Raw genomic sequence first — 21,851 nt, forward strand, 5'->3', positions numbered from 1 at the left:
CGCGTAGAGTCAGTAATCTGTCAGCACTATTAAAGAGCAGATACTGTAAGAAATTCAGAAAAGGATAAGATCAGTTGTAGCTACGCAAGAAGACTTCCCAGAGGAGAGAACTGAATGACATCTTGAAGAATATGAGATCCTGGAAACGATAAGAGAGTAGTTTTAACTAAAACACAAAAAACTGGGAGTCGGGCTGTAGCGCAGCGGGTTAAGCGCAGGTGGCGCTAAGCACAAGGACCCGCATAAGGATCCTGGTTCAAGCCCTGGCTCCCCACCTGCAGGGGTGTCGCTTCACAAGCGGTGAAACAGGTCTGCAGGTGTCTATCTTTCTCTCCCTCTCTCTGTCTTCCCCCTCCCCTCTCCATTTCTCTCTGTCCTAGCCAACAACAATGACAACAATAATAACTACAACAATAAAACAACAAGGGCAACAAAAGGGAATAAATAAATAAAAATAAAAAAAATTAAAAAAAAAAAAAAAAAAAAAAAAAAAAAAAAAAAAAAAAAAAAAAAAAAATAAAACACAAAAAACTGATTTAAGAACCACAAACATGGAGCTATAATTTCTCAGACAAAAGAAGCAAAAAAGAGCTCTTATCACTGAGTCTTAGAGGCAGAAGTAAAGAAAAGCTAGTCGGAAAAGGCATTGGGCCAAGGGAGCAGGCTGCAGGGAGATAGAGTCAGTGACAGAGAAAAACAACTGGAGTGTGGGGGCCAGGTGGTGGTGCACCTGGTTAAGCGCACACACCACAGTGTGCAAAGACTCGGGTTTAAGCATAATTAAGATAGGCAGAGAGAAGGTGAATCAGACATCAGTCTGGGACATGTGCTGCCAGGGATTGAACTTGGGACCTCATGCTTAAGGATCCAGTGCTTTAGCCACTGTGCCACCTCTCAGTCTATGACTTTATTTTTTTACATTTGAAAAACTTCAGGTGTAATTATATCAGCATTAAGAATTGCCAGTTTTCATAAATTCTTTATCTCAGAGATTATCCTAAAAATTACCTAGCAGTATAAAATTCTTTTAAAAAATTATTAGTGATTTAATATTGATTGACAGAATTATGAGATAACAGTACAATTCCATACCATCTCGACCACCAGAGTTCTGTGTCCCTATTCCCTCCACTGGAAACAGCAGTAGTTCTCCTAAGGCCAAACATATGGGTTGACTATGATTTCTATGACTATCTATATTTATATGTATTTGCCCATTATTCCTATGGTCCTGCCTTCCTTTCCTTTTGAAGTCACGCTTACACCTATTACAACTTCTGAATGTCCTTTTTGCCTCTTCAGAGATGACTTTCTCAAAAGGTATCAGGTCCACACTTTAAACAATAAATTTAGAGAAAAGCACACGCTTATAATGTCATTTATAGGAAGACATTAAGACAAGAAGTATGTATGGTAGGGCACCAAAGTAAAAACCCTGTGGTGAGGGGTAGACATGCAGCTTCCTGGGCCAGTGGGGGGTGGGGGTGGGTGGATGGGATGAGACAAAATCTTTTGGTGGTGGGAATGGTGTTTATGTACACTCCTAGTAAAATGTAGTCATATAAATCACTAGTTAATATGAGAGGGAGAAAATTAATTGTATGTCTCGAAGTTTTTAAAACACAGACTGGTCTTTTTAATATATAGGCTTTGTATTTGATATGTTGACTCTCTCAAAAGCCTAGACCAAGTAGATCAGAAGCAACCAATAGCACAGCTATATACAAGATACTGGGTACTATACAGCAAACCCTAACAAAAGGACTTTTCAAAGTTAACCCAATTACCAAATAATGCAATGATAACATTAACTATCCATTGTCTTTTTGAACCCTAAGACAGCAGGAATATCACATCTCCACTAGGGAGCCTATATTTCCCGCAGTCCTGGAACCTTAGGATAGGGCCCACTTTCCCGCATGCCTCTCCCAATCCATATCAAATAATATTGCATCAGCCAATCACAACCTAATCAACGCAACAATTGCCACCTCAACATGCTTCAGCTCAGACTGTGTCCAGAGACTTCAGGTGTAGAATGACAACCCTTCAGCTTCATTACTCGGGTGAGACCTTTCCTTTCATAGCATTCTCTAATTCCATCCCAGGTGGTTCACTTTCTAACAAAGTCCCAAAACCTAGATATAGACCAGGTTCTGTGAGAGAGAGTGTATGTTCACACGTATCCATAAACTACTGCAAAATATATACCTGAAAGCAAAAGTACACTAGAGTTTTCAGTGAGTACCCCCCTAACACTTCCTCTCCACTATTCCAAGCTTTGGGTCCATGATTGCTCAACAATTTGTTTGGCTTCGTATATTAACTCTCTTTTCAGCCCTCAGGTTCCAGATGTCATCAGGATGCCGGCCAGGCTTCCCTAGACTGAAGACCCCACCAATGTGTCCTGAAGCCCCACTTCCCCAGAGACCCACCCTACTAGGGAAAGAGAGAGGCAGACTGGGAGTATGGACTGACCAGTCAATGCCCATGTTCAGCGGGGAAGCAATTACAGAAGCCAGACCTTTCACCTTCTGCAACCCACAATGACCCTGGGTCCATACTCCCAGAGGGATAGAGAATGGGAAAGCTATCAGGGAAGGGGGTGGGATATGGAGATTGGGTGGTGGAAATTGTGTTGAGTTGTAACCCTCCTACCCTATGGTTTTGTTAATTTATCCTTTCTTAAATAAAAAATAAATTTAAAAAAAAGAAGTATGTATGGCTAATCGACGGTGAAGTCACAGTAATCATGATCGGGGTAGTGACCCCTTTTCCTACATGTGAAAAGTTAAAAGAGAGCAGGGAAAGAAAAGCACTGTGTCCACACATTTCCAAATCATGTTTATTAAAATGTAAAGGAAAAAATTATTACGTAAGTAATTATTATTAGAAATAATCTAATGAGTCAGAAGATGACAGATATTAGTTTAATAGCCTTTATGCCAAATTAGGCATAAAAAAAGCATAAAAAGGCAACGAGGTTTTGTTTGTTTGTTTGTTTTTGCTTGTCACATCCATAAAGGTGTACAAAGATACAATTCAGACAATCTTTAGTACGGGCTGTATGCTTAACACTGTCCTGGGTGCCATGTTCCCCTGAACAATAGCGGCTTTATTTATTTTCATCAGAGAGAGAGTGCAGAGCTCTGATGATGGCTAAGAAGGGGGTTGAATCTGAAACTGCTGGAATCTCAGGTGTGGAAAATCGGACCCGCTCTCCCCAGCCACCAGGTTTTCTCCTTTTATGCTCTAAATTCTCTAGCAGCAAGATTATGATCTCGAGAGAGGACGAGAGACATTTCAATTTCTGCAGACTGTCTCAGAGAAGACTTCTTCTGTTAGGGTGCTTTATAAATAAATTTCTTCAAACCACAATTATTCATCTTTGAAGTGCAAGGTCAAACTTTGTCAAGAACTTCAACATGGAAACAAAATATGTCAGCCTGGGGCCGGGAGATGGTATACCTGGTAGAGAGCACGTGTTGCAATGATCAAGGACCCAGGTTCAAGTGCCCGGTCCCCACCTACAGGGGGAAAGCTTTGCAGGTGATGAAGTAGGTCTGCAGGTGTCTCTCTGTCTCTCCTCCTTGTGTGTGTGTGTGTGTGTGTGTGTGTGTGTGTGTGTGTGTGTGTGTGTGTGTGTGTCAATTTTTGGCTATTGCTACCTAATAAATAAATATAATAAAATAATTTATATCTTAATATAAAATTAAATAAATTTTTAAAAAATTAATTATGTTAGCTTAACCTCCAGAAGGGCTCCTATGCCTGCAGGACAGTTTAAGACTGGAGTTGACAAAACAAACAAACAAACAACCTAGAAATAGGACTATGGTGTCGTAGCTACAGCCTTTTGTAGAGAACTAAAAGAGCTTGTTTACATTTAGTCAAAACCACATGAACTGCACTGCTCAGAAATGTGCAGTTACCTGAATTTCCCAGAGACTCATAATTACAAAACTATTTTATGCTTTTTATTAGAGAGAAATAGTATAACACTGAAGTATATGTAGGGTCAGGGATCAAACACAGGGTTTCACATCTGCCAATCCTGTACTCAACCCAAAGCGTCACCTCTCTGGCCACTAATTTTGTATTTTTAAGTTGAAATTAAAAAAACAAAATTCTTATAAGAATAAGAAGGTCCTGCTTCCCCAGAGACCCACCCCACTAAGGAAAGAGAGAGACAGGCTGGGAGTATGGATCAAACTGTCAATGCCCATGTTCAGCGGGGAAGCAATTACAGAAGCCAAACCTTCCACCTTCTGCAACCCACGATGACCCTGGGTCCATACTCCCAGAGGGATAAAGAATAGGAAAGCTGTCAGGGGATGGGATGGGATTCGGAGATCTGGTGGTGGGAACTGTGTGGAGTTGTACCTCTCTTATCCTATTGTTTTGTCTGTTTCCTTTTTATAAATAAAAAACTAAAAATTAAATAAACATTAATACAAAAAAAAAACAGAAGGATGAATATGAGATGATCTCACTCTCAGGCAGAAGTTGAATAGCAATATCAGAAGAGAAAACACAGCAACAAATGCTGGAGAGGATGTGGGGACAGAGGAACCCTTTTACATTGCTGGTGGGAATGTAAATTGGTACAGCCTCTGTGGAGAGCAGTCTGGAAAACTCTCAGAAGGCTAGACATCGACCTTCCATATGATCCAGTAATTCCTCTCCTGGGGTTATACCCCAAGGACTCCATAACACCCAACCAAAAAGAGGTGTGTACTCCTATGTTCATAGCAGCACAGTTCATAATAGCTAAAACCTGGAAGCAACCCATGTGCCCAACAACAGATGAGTGGCTGAGAAAGCTGTGGTATATATACACAATGGAATGCTATGCAGCTATCAAGAACAATGAACCCACCTTCTCTGACCCATCTTGGACAGAGCTAGAAGGAATTATGTTAAGTTAGCTAAGTCAGAAAGATAAAGATGAGTATGGGATGATCCCACTCATCAACAGAAGTTGACTAAAAGATCTGAAAGGGAAACTAAAAGTAGGACCTGATCAAATTGTAAGTAGGGCACCAAAGTAAAAACCCAGTGGTGAGGGGTAGACATGCAGCTTCCTGGGCCAGTGGGGGGTGGGAGTGGGTGGGAGGGATGGGTCACAGTCCTTTGGTGGTGGGAATGGTGTTTATGTACACTCCTAGCAAAATGTAGACATATAAATCAGTAGTTAATTAATATGAGAGGGGGAAAATCAATTGTATGTCTCAAAGTTTCTCAAAACACAAACTGAATCTTTTTAATATATAGGCTTTGTATTTGATATGCTGACTCTCTCAAAAGCCTAGACCAAGTAGATCAGAAGCATCCAATAGCACAGCTATATACAAGATACTGGATACTGTACAGCAAACCCTAACAAAAGGACTTTTCAAAGTTAACCCAATTAACAAATAATGTGATAACAACATTAACTATCGATTGTCTTTTTGAACCCTAAGACAGCAGGAACCTCACATCTCCACTATAGAGCCCCTACTTCCCCCAGTCCTGGAACCCTTGGATAGGGCCCACTTTCCCGTATGCATCTCCCAATCCAAACCAGATAACATTGCATCCACCGATCACAACCTAACCAACGCAATGATTGCCACCTCAACATGCTTTACCTCAGACTGTGTCCAGAGACTTCATGTGTGGAATGACAACCCTTCAGCTTCATTACTCGGGTGAGACCTTTCCTTTTATAGTACACTCTAATTTCATCTCAGGTAGTTCACTTTCTAACAAAGTCCCATAACCTAGATATAGACCAGGTTCTCTGAGAGAGAGCTTATGTTCACATGTACCCATAAACTACTGCAAAATATATACCTGAAAGCAGAAGTACACTAGAGTTTGCAGTGAGTACCTCCCTAACACTTCCTCTCCACTATTCCAAGGTTGGGATCCATGACTGCTCAACAAATTGTTTGGCTTTGTATGTTAACTCTCTTTTCAATCACCAGGTTCCAGATGCCACCAGGATGCTGGCCAGGCTTCCCTGGATTGAAGACCCCACCAATGTGTCCTGGAGCTCAGCTTCCCCAGAGACCCACCATACTAGGGAAAGAGAGAGGAAGACTGGGAGTATGGACCGACCAGTCAACACCCATGTTCAGCGGGGAAGCAGTTACAGAAGCCAGAGCTTCTACCTTCTGCAACCCTCAACGACCCTGGGTCCATGCTCCCAGAGGGCTAGAGAATGGGAAAGCTATCATGGGAGGGGGTGGGTTATGGAGATTGGGTGGTGGGAATTGTGTGGAGTTGTACCCCTCCTACCTTATGTTTTTGTTCGTTAATCCTTTCTTAAATAAAAAATTTAAAAAAAAAAAGAAGAGAAAACACAAGTAGAACCTGAACTGGAGTTGGTGGATTGCACCAAAGTAAAAGACTGTGAGGTGGAGGGGGAGTACAGGTCCAAAAAGGATGACAGAGGACCTAGTGGGGGCTGTATTGTTATGTGGAAAACTGAGAAATGTTATGCATGTACAAATTATTGTATTTACTGTTGAATGTAAAACATTAATCCCCCCAATATAGAAATTTTTAAAAAATGAATAAGAAGCTCAAATTTCAAGAATTTTTCTATTTATTTGTTTATTTCCCTTTTTATTAATAGATGGCATATATTTGAATCCATTTAAACTGACACCATTGTGAGAATTTAAGGTAGAGAGTAATGGCCAGGTATTTACTGAGAGGCAATATGGAATGGTAGTTAAGAATACACGATTATGGAATCTCTGATGCAGAAGTTTCCGTATTCTTTTTTTCTGTGCTTCTTTTCCTGGGTGGTGTGTTCATTTTGCGATGATTCATGGTATTGTACATTTGTGGATCATGTATTTTTCCATATACTAGTTTTCACTGAAAGGAAAGAATATATATGGATTCTGAAGGAAATCTGTCTGGATCTGGATCCTGGTTTCATATCTAACTTCCTTCCTGTGTAATTCTGGGTAAATTCCTTAACCCTTAGTGCCCCTGTTTCCTTAATAAAAAATGAGAGTACTAGTAACAGTACCTGACTCCTAGTAAGTATAAATAGAAATAGTCTTCCTAGTAAGTATAGACAGAAATTGCAGAATAGGGAGTTGGGAGGTAGCGCAAAGGGTTAAGCGCAAGTGGCATGAAGCACAAGGACCAGCTTAAGGATCTCTGTTGGAGCCCCTGGCTCCCCACCTGCAGGGGAGTCACTTCACAGGTGGTGAAGCAGGTCTGCAGGTGTCTTTCTCTCCCCCTCTCTGTCTTCCCCTCCTCTCTCCATTTTTCTCTGTCCTATCCAACAACGATGACATCAATAACAACAGTAACTACAATAGTAAAACAAGGGCAACAAAAGGGAATAAATAATTTTTTTAAAAAAAAGAAATTGTAGAATAGGGAATCAGGTTGTAGTGCACGTGGCGTGAAGCACAAGGACCAGCGAAGGATCTCGGATTGAGGCCCCGCTCCCCACCTGCAGGGGAGTCACTTCACAAGTGGTGAAGCAGGTCTGCAGGTGTCTTTCTCTCCCCCTCTCTGTCTTCCCCTCCTCTCTCCATTTCGCTCTGTCCTATCCAACAACAACATCAATAATAACTACAACAATAAAACAAAACAAGGGCAACAAAAGGGAATAAATAAATAAAAGAAATTGTATAATAATAACTAACAAGTCACAAGTTCTTTGTTAGAATCACTTTCGTTAATAGCAATCCATTCATTTCTTAAACTATTTTACAATAAGAATTGGGGGGCAGGAGTAGATAGCATAATGGTTATGCAGAGATTCTATTGCCTGATGCTCCAAAGTCCCAGATTCAGTCCCCTGTGCTATCCTAAGCCAAAGCTGAGCAATGTTTTGGTTAAGAAAGAAAGAAAGAAAGAAAGAAAGAAAGAAAGAAAGAAAGAAAGAAAATAGAAAAGAAAAAAAGAATTCATTCTTGGGTCATCCTTTAAAGAAAATTATTGAAAGGAATTTTCACAATCCTTTCAGATTTGATTTTTCAAATCCCCTCTACACACACACACACACACACACACACACACACACACACACCATTTTATGGAAGGAAAGTAAATTAGTGAAATCTCTAAGAAATCAACCTAAATACTCATCAACAGATGACTGAACAAAGAAACAGTGGGATATATGCTCAGTGGAATACTACTCTGTCATTAAAAATGAAGTCATCACTTTCAGAATGGGACCTGAGGTAACTGCACTAAGTAAGGAAAGAAATGAAAAACAATTAGTGGGTGGTTTCATTCATGCCCACTGTAAATAAAGCAAATGAAACGGCAAACAATAACTAATTTTTAAATTCAGTGAAAATTTAGCAATTATTGGATAGAAAAGACAAGTGAAGTGAGGCAAATAAGTCGAAGGTGTTTGGGGAGTGACAGGACACTAACATTTTAGTAGTGGACACAGCAGCCTTATGTTTTAAGTATGTGCACATGCATGATGCATGTAGATACACAGATGAATCTAGAAGCCTGAAATGTTATGATAGTCTAAACCAATGTTAAATAATAATTTTAAATATCTATAAAAGTTCTTTATCTCCAGACAAGGCCCAAAATGAAGAGAATGTAATCCATGCACAGGCACAATAATATATTAATATATTTTCAAATATATTAAATATCTTTGCTACTGTTGCATTGCGTTATAAACACACGATGAATCCTGCTTTATAAGGTGTCTGTGTGCAATTGATTCACTAATCCTCATTAAAAAATGATTAACTCACTAATGGTTATGCCACTATACACTGATTTTTTAAAAACTATTTTCTCATTATTTAAAGTTTTTACTTAATTGACTTTATTGGCTCTAGCCAACTAGGATCTTTATTACTGAGAACTCAAAGTATTTGACTTGGGAACCTGTTTCGAACCAAAAAAAAAAACAGTCAATTCATTTTTTTTTTATTTTTTATTTAAGAAAGGATTAATGAACAAAAACATAAGGTAGGAGGGGTACAACTCCACACAATTCCCACCACCCAATCCCCATAACCCACCCCCTCCCATGATAGCTTTCCCATTCTCTAGCCCTCTGGGAGCATGGACCCAGGGTCGTAGTGGGTTGCAGAAGGTAGAAGCTCTGGCTTCTGTAACTGCTTCCCCGCTGAACATGGGTGTTGACTGGTCGGTTCATACTCCCAGTCTGCCTCTCTCTTTCCCTAGTAAGGTGTGTCTCTGGGGAAGCTGAGCTCCAGGACACATTGGTGGGGTCTTCAATCCAGGGAAGCCTAGCCAGCATCCTGGTGGCATCTGGAACCTGGTGATTGAAAAGAGAGTTAACATATGAAGCCAAACAATTTGTCAATTCATTTTGTGCTCAATACCATGCCAGGGCTAGGTACTACACAAAGAAGTAATGGCATATCCACAAGAATTAAGAACAATAGGAACTAAAAATAAAAATGAAATTATCAGCCAAATGTTGAGTTCATCTTGAGTCAGGAACTGGAGACATTTTGAATGATACCAAAGAAATGTGTGCATTCGGCACATAGACACCTTGAAAGCTTCTGTACGGATTCACTTTAAAGACAGTTCAATATTAACATCTGGGAGAAGAACTATATATCATGGTGATGTCTCACTGATCAGTCAGTCCATTCATCTTCAGTCTCCAGGAAGCTGAAAAGAAGTGGCCATCACTCTGAGATATCAGGACATCTTTCACTAAGTCTTGAAGGGTAAGTAAGAAATGTGACTATCCCAGCACAGCAATACACTGTAGCCTGACTCTTTGGTGCAATCTGGTAACCCTTTGTACAACATCTTTTTTTTTTTTGGGGGGGGGGGGTAGGGTGTGCAAATTAGAGTCGGATGCCAGAACTGCAAAGGTTAGTAGTTAGAAAAGTACTTTGATCCACAGAAGTTTCTTGTGAGTCAGGGGACTGAGAAGACCTTGCTCTTCTTAGATTTGTTTAAAGGGTTATGTCTGACTCTGATTTAAGACCTAAGAGTTAATAAAAAAAATTTAAAAAATCATTACTAGACCTGCTTTTCACTTCAGCCCTGTTCTTAGTTCACTCCACAAAAGAAAATCATGACCATAAGGCTAACTTGTACCATATTTCACTTTGAAGAAAAAAAAGATTTTGTCGTAACTCTGAGATTAACCTTCCTTCCCTTCCTTCTTTCCTCCCTTCTTCATTCCTCTCTTCCGCCCTCCCTTCTTTCCTTTCTTCCTGCCTGCCTACCTTCCTTTCTTCCTTCTTTCAACAGAGTGAGAGAGACTGAGAGGGCACCAAAGTTTCCTTCATTGTGCTGAGGACCAGGCTTGGACCTGGATTGCCACACTATTCAAGTGAGCTATTTCCCCAGCCCTGGGCATCTTTCCAGTCCTTCATAGCACTTGAATAAATTGTACCATCAATAAATAGAAGGATCCTTCCTATACAGGGAATCAGAAAGAAATATTCAGAGGAGGAAATAAACACACTCACCTGGTGGATTCTGAGACTTGGTTTCTCAACTGCTTTAATGCGCCTATGTAAGAATTTCTAGATTAGTTTTAAAGTAACCACACAAGTTGTTTTAGCAACTGAGAGAGAGAGAGAGAGAGAAAGAAAGAGATGACTCAGACGAACATTGGTGTTTTCTACAGTCAGAAATAAAGTAGGATTATTGTAGATTTTCCTCTCAATCTCAGTGACAAACTATCACAAAGTTACTAGAATAAATTATAGCATATTCTGCACCCCCAGAAAGAACCTTACTCTTATCTTCCCAGAGCGGGAGAAACACTGGCGGGGGTGGGGGGACTGGTATCAGGAGATACCACAGGATCCCAGACTCCCTTCATCCTGTTCCTTGTCCTCCTTTCCTAGGACCCTTTGCTTTGGTGCAATACACCACACCCACACACCCAGAACACTCACGTTCATTAGCCCATCCACAAACTAGCCTAGGAAAAATCTTAAGTGGAATTTGTTTTACTTCTAGTGGTACTGTGATCAGTGTGCCAAATCTGATTTTTATGAGCAACAATATAAGAGATCTCCAAGGAAGTTATTTCAAATGAGCTCCAAGCCAAAACCATACATTTAATTTGTTCTTCAGTTGGAAGAAAGTGACTCAATTACCATCTTAGACGTCAATTAGCCCTTGTAATTCACTAGACGGAATTTGTGAATCTTCAGTATTTGAGTTAGTTTTTTCTTAACTATAGAGGTCAGCTTTTAGGTAGAATGTGTATCATTTTCAATTTATTAATGAAAAACTCATGCTATGAAGGGAAGGTACATGATTTTCTAAAGACCGTATCTGGTTAAGTAATATAGTTAAATTCACATCTTTTACTTCAGAGTCCAATGATATTCACCGGGAAAAAATAAAAGTCAATTTATAGTAAACTGTCACTATACTGCAGAATTCCCTTTCCTATAAACAGAACTGACTGCTATACTTACATGAAAACTGGTTTTCTAAGATTGTGGTAACAGACCACAAAATGGATGTCTTAGAATATAGGCCGACTAGCTATCTTCAAAAGGGAGACCCCCAACTCTTCATCTGCAATAGTCCAGCCTTTATGTTCATGATTACTCAACAATTTGTTTGGCTTTATATGTTAACTCTTCTTTCAGCTGTCAGGTTCCAGATGCTACCATGATGCCGACCAGACTTCCCTAGGCAGACGACCCCACCAATGTGTCCCCTGCCCCTAGTTGTGGAGTCAAAAATATCTAAAACCAAACTGTCACTAAGATTGTCTCCTTCTAGTGGAAAAATTATTCAGTGTTGATGTTTTCGAAAAGCCCGCAGTAGACATCTTCCTCCAGATTAACATACAATCAGAAGAGTAATCCTTGATCTATTTCCCACGAGTATTTACTTGTAAGAATTTAGAAACAGACAAAACGGCACTAACATTGGAAACTGAAGCTAACAGAATTGGACAGATGAAGTTGAGGTGAACTTAAACTTACATTATAATGGGAAGGAGGGGGCGGGGACTGGAGAGACAGCATAATGGTTCTGCAAAAGATTCTCATGCCTGAGGCTCCCAAGTCCCAGGTTCAATCCCTAGCACCACCATAGACCAGAGATGAGCAGTGCTCTGCTACTTATCTGTGTGTATCTTTCTCTCTGTATCTCTCCTTTATTAAAAATAAATAAATTGGGGGTTGGGTGGTAGCGGGTTAAACGCACATGGCACAAAGCTTCTTCTTCTTCTAGCATTTGCCCTTCTTCCGTAGCCAGTCAACAGCGTCAGGTTGAAAGCTGTCAGGAGCTGCTTGTTGCTGGCTTTGAAAGTGACTGGGATCCATGTGGATTCAGTCGGCTAGGAAGGATCGTCAGTTTCCCCAATGAATGGGTACTCACGGGATGCACCACGAGAAGGTCGATCCAATGCATCCCAAAGCTAAGGACCAGCATAAGGAACCCGGTTCAGCCCCCGGTCCCCCCACCTGCAGGGGAGTAGTTTCAAGAGAGGTGAAGCAAGTCTGCAAGTGTCTTTCTCTTCCCCTCTGTCTTCCCCTCCTCTCTCGATTTCTCTCTGTCCTATCCAACAACAATGACATCAATAACAATAATAATAACAAGTGATAAAGACAAAAGGGGAAAAAATAGCCTCCAGGAGCAGTGGATTCGTGGAGCACGCACCGAGCCCCACCAATAACCCTGGAGGCTAATTAATTAATTAATTAAATGTTCTAAAAAAAAAAAGTATGTTATTGGAAAACATAATATATGTCCTACCTGTGAAACCAGACTATTATAAGTGGCTTAAAATTTGATTCATTTCCACTTATAGTCACGCTCCTTGTCACCTCTCTGTAAGAAGAAAAAATAATAATACTGTGATCTATAACTCTTAAGGGAGCAGGGACTGAAATGGAAAAACAAAAGTAGGTGCAATTTAACTCAACAGATCAGATTAGAAGAGAACTAGGAGGTATAAACTGAACTGGTGCCTAGGCATATATATCAACTTGATCTTTCAAACTAGGTCTAAGAATTGACGTGAGCCCTGAGACACGCAAGTCTTATGCTCCAGTATGTTCAACGATCTTCCTGACACTCCTGCCAGTTCACTTTATTGATGTATTATTGGATAGAGGCAGAGAGAAACTGAGAGGGGTGGGGGAGACAGAGAGGGAGAGAGACACCATCAGCTCTGCTTCACCGCTCAGGAAGCTTTTCCCCTGCAGAGATGGGGACCGGGGATTTGAATCCGGGTCCTTTTGCACTGTAATGTGTGTGCTAACCAGGTGTGCCACCGCCTGGCCCCACGCCTGTCAATTCTCTTTATCTCCACTTTTATTCCTAGTCCCTAGTGGATTGGGGGAAAAAAAATGTTAGCTGTGAAAAATTATCTTCAAGTAGGGTCACACATAGAAATTCTATATATGTAAAACATATAAAACTGAAGTTATTCTCCTAAATTATCACTTGCAGGCTTTATTTTGATTCTGTTTCTTTCATTACAATACCAAATACGACAATCCCTCTGAAATGACAACGTAAATGTCATTTATATCACCAGTTATCCTGTTGACCTCCTCAGAAATCTGCTACAGAGAACTAGCCAATAAAAATATTTATTAGCGGGGTCAGGCGGTAGCTCAGCAGGTTAAGCGCACGTGGCGCAAAGCGCAAGGACCGGTTCGAGCCCCCAGCTCCCCACCTGCAGGGAAGTCACCTCACAGGCAGTGAAGCAGGTCTGCAGATGTCCATCTTTTTCTCCACCCTGTCTTTCCCTCCTCTCTCGATTTCTCTCTGTCCTATCCAACAATGAACTACATCAACAACAATATTGACCACAGCAAAGCTACAACAAGGGCAACAAAAGGGGGAAAACATGGCCTCCAGGAGCAGTGGATTCATGGTGCAGGAGCCCCAGCAATAACCCTGGAGTCTATATATATTCAGAACTTAATATTTTTCAATTGATTTAAATAAAAATTTTAAGTCACAAACGATGAAGCAGGTCTGCAGGTATCTTTCTTTCCCCTTTCTGTATCTCCCCTGTTGACATGTAATTTTGTAAATCAATATTTAATCACCAATAAAAAAATAAAAATGTGTCTCTCACAGATAATTAGGATTGTTGTGAAATGGAACACCGCATAGAAAGGGGTTGTGGGCACTGGCTGACAGAAGGTGGATATGCAGTGGGTGTTTGAATAATAAACGGGATGAAAAGAATTCAACCTGCATCCACTACTGAAGAGCTTTGCTCGAGCTTTTGTCTTTTTCTTTAAAAAATAAATAAATAAGGCATGAATTTTTCTTTCTCTTTCCCATAACCAATATGCTGTCTCCTTGACCTATTGAAATGAATTTTGAGCCAATCATGTGTTACAGGAAAATCAGGGTTGAACTGGGAGAAATGACAAATCAATGCATTAAAACTAGAATGTCTAATCTCACCTCTGTTAGAGAGCTACGGCTCTCATGCTTTAACTATATTGCAATCACTGCTTTTCTTCTTAAGTTTTCCACTTATTCTAGAAAAATAAAGGAGTAGAAAATATACACAGTGGGGAGTCGGGCTGTAGCTCAGCGGGTTAAAGGCACATGGCTCAAAGAACAAGGACCTGTTCAAGTCCAGGCTCCCCACCTGTACGGGAGTCTCTTCACAGGCAATGAAGCAGGTCTGCGGGTGTCTGTCTTTCTCTCCCCCTCTCTGTCCTCCCCTCCTCTTTCTCTCTGTACTGTCCAACAACGGCAACATCAGTAACAACCACAATAATAACAACAACAATTAAACAACAAGGGCAACAAAGGGGTATAAATAAATAAATATTAATTTTAAAATATTTAAAAAATCTTTAAAAAAACACGCAGTGAAACAACACATAGGTTTAAGAAATGTATGATTTTGTTCTAGGCTATATTTCCCAGATTGACTTTAAGAAAGTTATCAGAATAATCAGTAATATCAGTAAATATCAGAATAAACACATATGCCCTACATAGTCCTACAGATCCTCTGTCAGGATCAGTGCAGTTAGTTTTTTTTTAATAGTAGCATTTTGTTCATATGAGAAAAATTATTGGGTTGTAGGAAAAGTCATGACAAATTTTTCTGTGTGTTTCTGAGTAACAATGTATCATGACTTTTCTGACAAGCCAATACTATGATTCTTTATGAGTTTATATAATGGCAAAATCACTTCTTCTAATTCTGTTTCTTTTCATTTTTATATTTCCTTTAGTTTTTTATAATACGTCCTTTTAAAAATATTTTATTTATTTTGGGTAGGGACAGAGAAATTGAGAGTGAAGGGGAGAGCTGAGGAAGATAGGGAGAGGGAGAGGGAAAGAGAGAGAGAAAGAGAGAGAGAGAGACCTCAACAGCACTTGTTCACCACTTATGAATCTTCCCACTCTACAGACAGGGACTGGGGCTCAAGCTCAGATCCTTGCACACTGTGATGACATGTGCATTCTGCTAGGTGCCCCACCACTGACAACCTCTTTTCATTTCTTCTTCTTTTTTTTTTAATATATATTTTTTATTGGATAGAGCAGCCAGAAATTGAAAGGGAAGGGGAGAGAGAGGCAGAGACACCTGCCGCACTGTTTCACCACTTGTGAAGCTTTCCCCCTGCAGGTGGAAACTGAGGGCTTGAACCTGGGTCCTTGCACATTGTAGCAGGTGCACTCAAACAGATGAGCCACTGACCAGAACTGCTGCACCCCTGACATTCTGCATGTTCACTGTCTTTCTCAGTTTCTCACTTGTCCATGCTACCTTAAGGAGGAGGAGAGAACCAAATGATACTGTGTACATTTGAAAAGGCATCCTTGCTTTTATTTTGTTTGTTTGATTCTGCCAAGGAGTGAGGTAGAAGAAAGGCTACTTAGAAAAGCATATAATTTGCAAAGAAGAGAGGAAAGTAGACCAATTCTTTCTGGGCAAGTCAGAATTCTACTGCTGGGGGGAGGTGGGGAGAACAATCTGTTGTAGAGCACCCTCCTCCTCTCCAACCCAGCATCGGATTTTACTCCACCTCCAAAATCTTCAGAATGTGAAGTTGGAGCTCTGAGGTGGGGGTAGATAGCATAATGGCTATACAAACAGATTCTCATGCCTGAGAGGCTCCAAAATCCCAGGTCTATTTCCTAACACACCTTAAACCAGAGCTAAGCAGTGATCTGATAGAAAATAAAGGAAGGAAGGAAGGAAGGAAGGAAGGAAGGAAGGAAGGAAGGAAGGGAGGGAGAAGGTGGATGAAGGAGGGTGGGTGAAAGAGAGAGAAAGGAAGAAAGAGAAAGAAAGAAAAGAAAGGAAGGAGGGAGAAAGAGAGAAAGAAAGGGAGAAAGAGAGAGGAAGGGAAGGGAAGGGAAGGGAAGGGAAGGGAAGGGAAGGGAAGGGAAGGGAAGGGAAGGGAAGGGAAGGATGAAGTCCTGCAGTGGTGAGGACATCATTTAAAATAATATCAACTGATGCAGTTGATAGCATTCTCCTCTAAAGCACTGCAGTACTCCAGATGTGCCCTTCTCCCCAGACCTCCAGTCACTGGTGCAAAAGAAGGCAGGGCTCCAATGGAAGTAGGTTTGTGCAAAGTTCCCTCTACCAGCAGAGGGGAAGTGCACATTCCTGGGACCTCAGAGAATCGGACTCCTTATGAGTCCTGCTGCATAGAAAAAAGGCATCACAAAAATAAGTAAATAAATATGTCCCAAAAATCAGCCTTTAAAAAAAGATCAGGTTGCAAATAGCTGAACAACACAGATGCCACGCTAAGGACGCCAAACAAAGCTCCAGCACCCACAGAACTTGACACACACACCTGCCTCCCTCTTGCCCAAAGCCCAAGGAGACAAAGGGGCTTTCTGAACCCAACCTCCCAGACCCCAAACAGCCGCTGAGTCTCAGGTTTCTCTTCTCTCTCTAAACTCTAGTGCAAAATATGTTTTCTCCCAAGATCGGAAGAGAAAACACAAGTAGAACCTGAACTGGAATTGGCATATTGCACCAAAGTAAAAGACTCTGGGGTGGGTAGGGGGGAAGAGTACAGGTCCAAAAAGGATGACAGAGGACCTAGTAGGGGTTGTATTGTTATATGGAAAATTGGGAAATGTTATGCATATACAAACTATCGTATTTACTGTTGAATGTAAAACATTAACTCCCCAATAAAGAAATTCAAATATATATATGTTTTCTCCAACAGAACTATGCCATGCAAAAGACCTCCAGGGCTCAGTGCCTGGGCATATGGCCCAGCAGGAAAGCCTGGACTCCAGTGGCCCTTCTGGCTGGCAAGGGTGGCAGTGCATCTACAGGAGAGCCCAGAAAGCCTGGATTTGGGGGCAAGTCACAGGGGTGAGTGTCATCTCATTCTTGCCTCTATTTGCATTTCTCTGACAATCAATGACTTGAAGCATTTTTTCTCCCTAAGTCTGTTGGCCTTTTGGATCTCTTCTTTGGAGAATATTCTGCTCATATCTTCTCCTGAAAGCTTTCTCTGGTTGTCTCCCTGACCGGCCCAGAGCACCCAGGTAGATAGGAGGCCCGCTGCGCAGTGCGCACTGCGGCCCAGAGGGAGCGTGGGCAGCCCGGACCCGCTCACTCTCCCTCCCTGCCGCAGCACCCGAGCCGCCCGGCTCCGAGCTCCGGGTTTCCGCGCTCACCTGCAGCCTGCCGGCCCGGAGCCCTGCAGGGAGGCAACCCGGGCAGAGGTGTGGGGGGAATCCCCAAAGTGCCCCCCCAAGGCGCTACCTTTCCCCAGGACGCTAGTTCTCGGTGTTGGGGGGTGACCTGGGGAGCCTTGAGACTTAGCCTTTAGGTATCCAGAGCCACCTCTAGTTCCTCTGAGCTGTAACCCCCCATCCCCACCCCACTACACACACACACACACACACACACACACACACACACACACACACACACACACACACATTTGAAGCCAGGAGTAGCTTTCTCTGGACACCAGAGGCTTACCCATCTGGAGCTCTTTTGGCCAAGAATGATGCCCCTAGTGTCCTTCAAACAAAGGTTCACTCTGCAGTGATGGGGTGTGTGAAGGATTTTTGCACATTGTAAAACTCAGTTTAAGGAAACCATCCCACCCACCACCCAAAAAAAAAAAAAAAAAACTTCCTTTAGGGGAGTCAGGAGGTAGCCTAGCAGGTTAAGTGCATGTGGCACAAAGCACAAGGACCAGTATAAGGATCCCGGTTCCAGCCCCTGCCTCCCCACCTGCAGGGGAGTCACTTCTTAGGCAGTGAAGCAGGTCTGCAGGTGTCTATCTTTCTCTCCCCTTCTCTGTCTTCCCCTCCTCTCTACATTTCTTTCTGTCCTATCCAACAATGACATCAGTAACTACAACAATAAAACAACAAGGGCAACAAAAGGGAATATTTTTTTTAAACTTCCTTTAGATGAAAAGAATGTTTCTATCTGGATGTATGAAGGAGGTATGCTCACTGTATTTCTCCCAAAGCACAGTCTTAGTCTGTGGATACAAGCATCAATAATAGAGTGATTTGTAGAATGAATGGATGCAAGTATACACACTAGAGGAAACTGGTCAACTTGAGGACCTTTGGGGATTCTTGATAGCTGGGTCCAGAAGTAAGCAAACAACTGCTCACTACTTCTTTCAGTCTCCTAGGCTTGGGGGGGGGGGGATGTCAGCTGGCAAAAGCAAGTATTTGTCCTTTAAGGACACAAAGGGGGCTTTAGGAAAATATTGACAGCAAGCCCTCCACGGTGGATGTCCAGGATGGTGCATACCCTCGCCTCCAGTCTCCATCCCCACTCCAAAGCATATTCAATAAGCACAAAGCCTCTTAGTAAATGTCCCTTGGAGGCTAGGATGGCTTTTGCCTATAGAGCCACCCAGGGAAAGAAGCCTGGGCCCCAGGTCCCTTCCATACATTCTTCTCCAAGGCCACTGTGAACTGGGGACTCGTCCGGGGGGATTATAAACAGGGGAGCTCCCACATAGCACCCTTAGAGAAATGGCCCCGACTTCATGCCCACCAGAAGAATTCTTTCCCAGAGGGCAAATTAGCTGCATTACCAGCTCGCTGGAAATGCTGCCCAGGAAGGGAATCTCTGCATTTCCCCCTTCTCTTTAGAGCCTGATAAAGCTGGGAAAGTAGGCTCTAGGGACTGGGGAGACAACATAATGGTGATGCAAAAAGACTCTCAGGCCTAAGGCACTGAAGTTCCCAGGTTCAGTCCCCAGTCCCATCATTAGCCAGAGCTGAGCAGAGCCCTGATAAAATAATAATAATAACGATGATGGTGGTGATATTGATGATGATGATGATGACGAACAGTAGGATCCAGGCCCCTCCCCACCCCACCCCCTATCTGGCTTCAAACTGAACCACCCACCGAACCCCTGGACCTCTGGGTATGGCTGGGGTCCAGCTCCCCTTCCCTGCTCTTATCCAGGTACCAGGGGCTGGGTCGCCAGGTTCCCTGCTCCCATCACTGTCCTTTGGAGATTCTGCTAAAATCTGGAGGTATGGAATCCACCCGCGGAAACTCCAAGGCCTCCGACTGAGCATGCGCACCCGTGGGGCGGCTGCTGGCCACGGGCTCCGAGCTCGCGAGCCGGGCTGCAGGGGTGGGGGCAGGGGGGCGGGGCGGCGGGGTGGCGAGTCCGCGCCTGCGCAGCCCGCTCAGGGCCCCGAGGCTCCTCTATGGGATTCCCGGGCTGCAGCCGAGACTCAGCCGAGCGTGCTGCGGTGCCTGGGCTTGCAAGGCACGATCCAGGAGGCATTTCCACAGCCTAGACCTCCAGAGGGAAGGGGGAAATAATAATAATCAAAAATTTATAAAGAGCGTGGGAGAAGCACAGACAGGACGGCTTGTCGCTGAGCCGAATTTATAGAAAAAGAACTGTTGAGTTTTTTTCATTTTCCTGAAGTGACCGTGCACAGCGCTATAACTGTAAGTGGAAAAAATATATATATATATACATATATATGTCTCCGTTGCATTTCTGCATGGTTAGCGCACCCAGTTGTCTAATTGTCTGGGAGGGGGACAATTAGATGCTTTGGCTATTGTCACAGACTTTGCACCCAGGCATGTGAGTGCATGGCGGCACTCGCCTTGGTTAGCTCTGGAGATCTGAATGTGCTGTTAGTCCAGGAGGAAGGAGCGTTTTGATTTTTTTTTTTTTTTTGCAATAATAAAACTGGAGGAAGAGGGTCCTTATATATGCTATATGCGGCGTAGGGCTATATGGAAGATGCGTGAAACAGAGGTGCTTTTTTAGTTGGCTAAAAATAGACGGGTTTCCTCGCACAGATGTAAGCAGCTAATTGACCGATTGTGAAGTTTTCCGGGTTGCTGATAAAACTAGCACTATCGAGTGGTTGCAGTCAGGTACCATCCTGTCATCGGCGGGGTCGCTGCACCATTTTTCTCACTGTGGAGCCGCAGCAGCAAAGGTGTTTGCTAAGTCAAACTGAGCAGACGAGATGGCCATCGGGATGGGTTTGCAAGCGGGACGCGAGTGGTCAGAGCCACCGAGCGAGGCGCAAAAAATAAGCATCTTTCTCGCTGAGTCTTGAGAAACCTGCATCTATAATCTTTTCAGTCCTGCTTGTTTTGTCATGATGGTGAAGGGACAGAAAAGGGAAAGATGTCCCATCGCACTGCCAGCCGTCTGCTGGGAGGCTGGGGGGGTGGGGGGGCGAGCTACAATGGGCTGTTCCAGATCCCAACTAGTTACCTGCCTTTGCAGCCTGTGTTCAGATTCCCATTCCGGAGATGCCAGGCGGAGAAACGTGAACCCAAATGGGTTCCCTTTCCATTTCGTTGTGTTTCTTTAAGGAGAAAAGGTTGTTGCGCGTCTGTTCAAAATGGGTTGCTCCTTATCCAGAAACAGGAGAAGGGTCTTTGCAAGGTCAAACCCCCTCTGGGAAAAAAAAAAATCAGAGGCGCTGGTGCAGGGGAGGGGTTGGTGTGCTCAGCCTTGCACGCATCAGTGCCCTGTGAGATGCCAGAGTGGGAATCCATTTTTTTTTAGAGTTGCCCTCCTGCCTATATTTTGGAGATGAAAATGAAATGAAAATGTTGTTGGGTGTAGAAAGCACACGTGTATTATCACCTCTGTGTTACAACCTACTTACTGACAAGAGCAAGGGAGTCCTATGCCTACTATTGATGTTTTTTTTAATATTTTTTAAAAATCCATGTTAAGACAAACTAAAAAGGAAAGTAGTGAAACACACCTTTTCTCCTCACAGCCACCTAAACTGCCTGCATTGGAGTGGGGGAGGGGAAAAGGGGGAGGGGCAGCCTGCATCATTGAACCCTGGACAACTGAGTGCATTCCCAATAAGCTTGGGTATAGCACAACCCCCAGAAAACGCGGCACAGAAACAGGCTTGCAGAATGCCACAGGACAGGCAGAGCAGAAAAGAGCACGGTCCCTGTGGGCTGGATTTCCATGGACCGGGCAGGTCCAAATTCTGGGATCCAAGGAGGTGTAATTCATCCCCAGCCCCCAAATCAGGAAGATCATTATAGGATTCTGGTCCTTTAGTCAGTCCAGTTATTTTGGAAGCACTAAAACAAATGTATAATTTATTTAAAGAGGTGAAATGTGAAATTTAAAAAATTCTTAGAAGATCCTCTCTTTGCAAACCCAAAAACATAAATCACTCTTGCCTGTCCTATGTCTCCCTTCCCTACTCCACAGCAGAAGGACCAATCATTTGTCACAGCTGAGCCATACTACTTGTCATCACTGATTGTTGGCATTGGTTCCATGAATGGGGGCAGGTGATGTTTCATTGTATTGATAAATGGGAAATAGAGGGAAATGGAGAAAACCTGGTAGAAGAATCAGGTCTTCAAGTTCATAGATGTTTGATCTCAGTTGTTCTGGCTTGACAGTTGTCAGTACTCA

General features: G+C 42.7%; 1 protein-coding gene across 1 annotated transcript in view; it reads left to right on the forward strand.

The window, feature by feature from the left end:
- The first annotated feature begins 19,611 nt into the window (after positions 1–19,611).
- Positions 19,612–21,851, forward strand: part of VSNL1 (visinin like 1) — a 142,868-nt gene continuing 140,628 nt past the window's right edge. The window contains exon 1 of the mRNA XM_007520595.3: positions 19,612–19,879. The gene's annotated coding sequence lies outside the window, so the exon portion shown is untranslated. The remainder of the gene's footprint in view (positions 19,880–21,851) is intronic.

The sequence above is a fragment of the Erinaceus europaeus genome, chromosome 3 (genome assembly GCF_950295315.1).
Source record: "Erinaceus europaeus chromosome 3, mEriEur2.1, whole genome shotgun sequence".
Taxonomy (NCBI): domain Eukaryota; kingdom Metazoa; phylum Chordata; class Mammalia; order Eulipotyphla; family Erinaceidae; genus Erinaceus; species Erinaceus europaeus.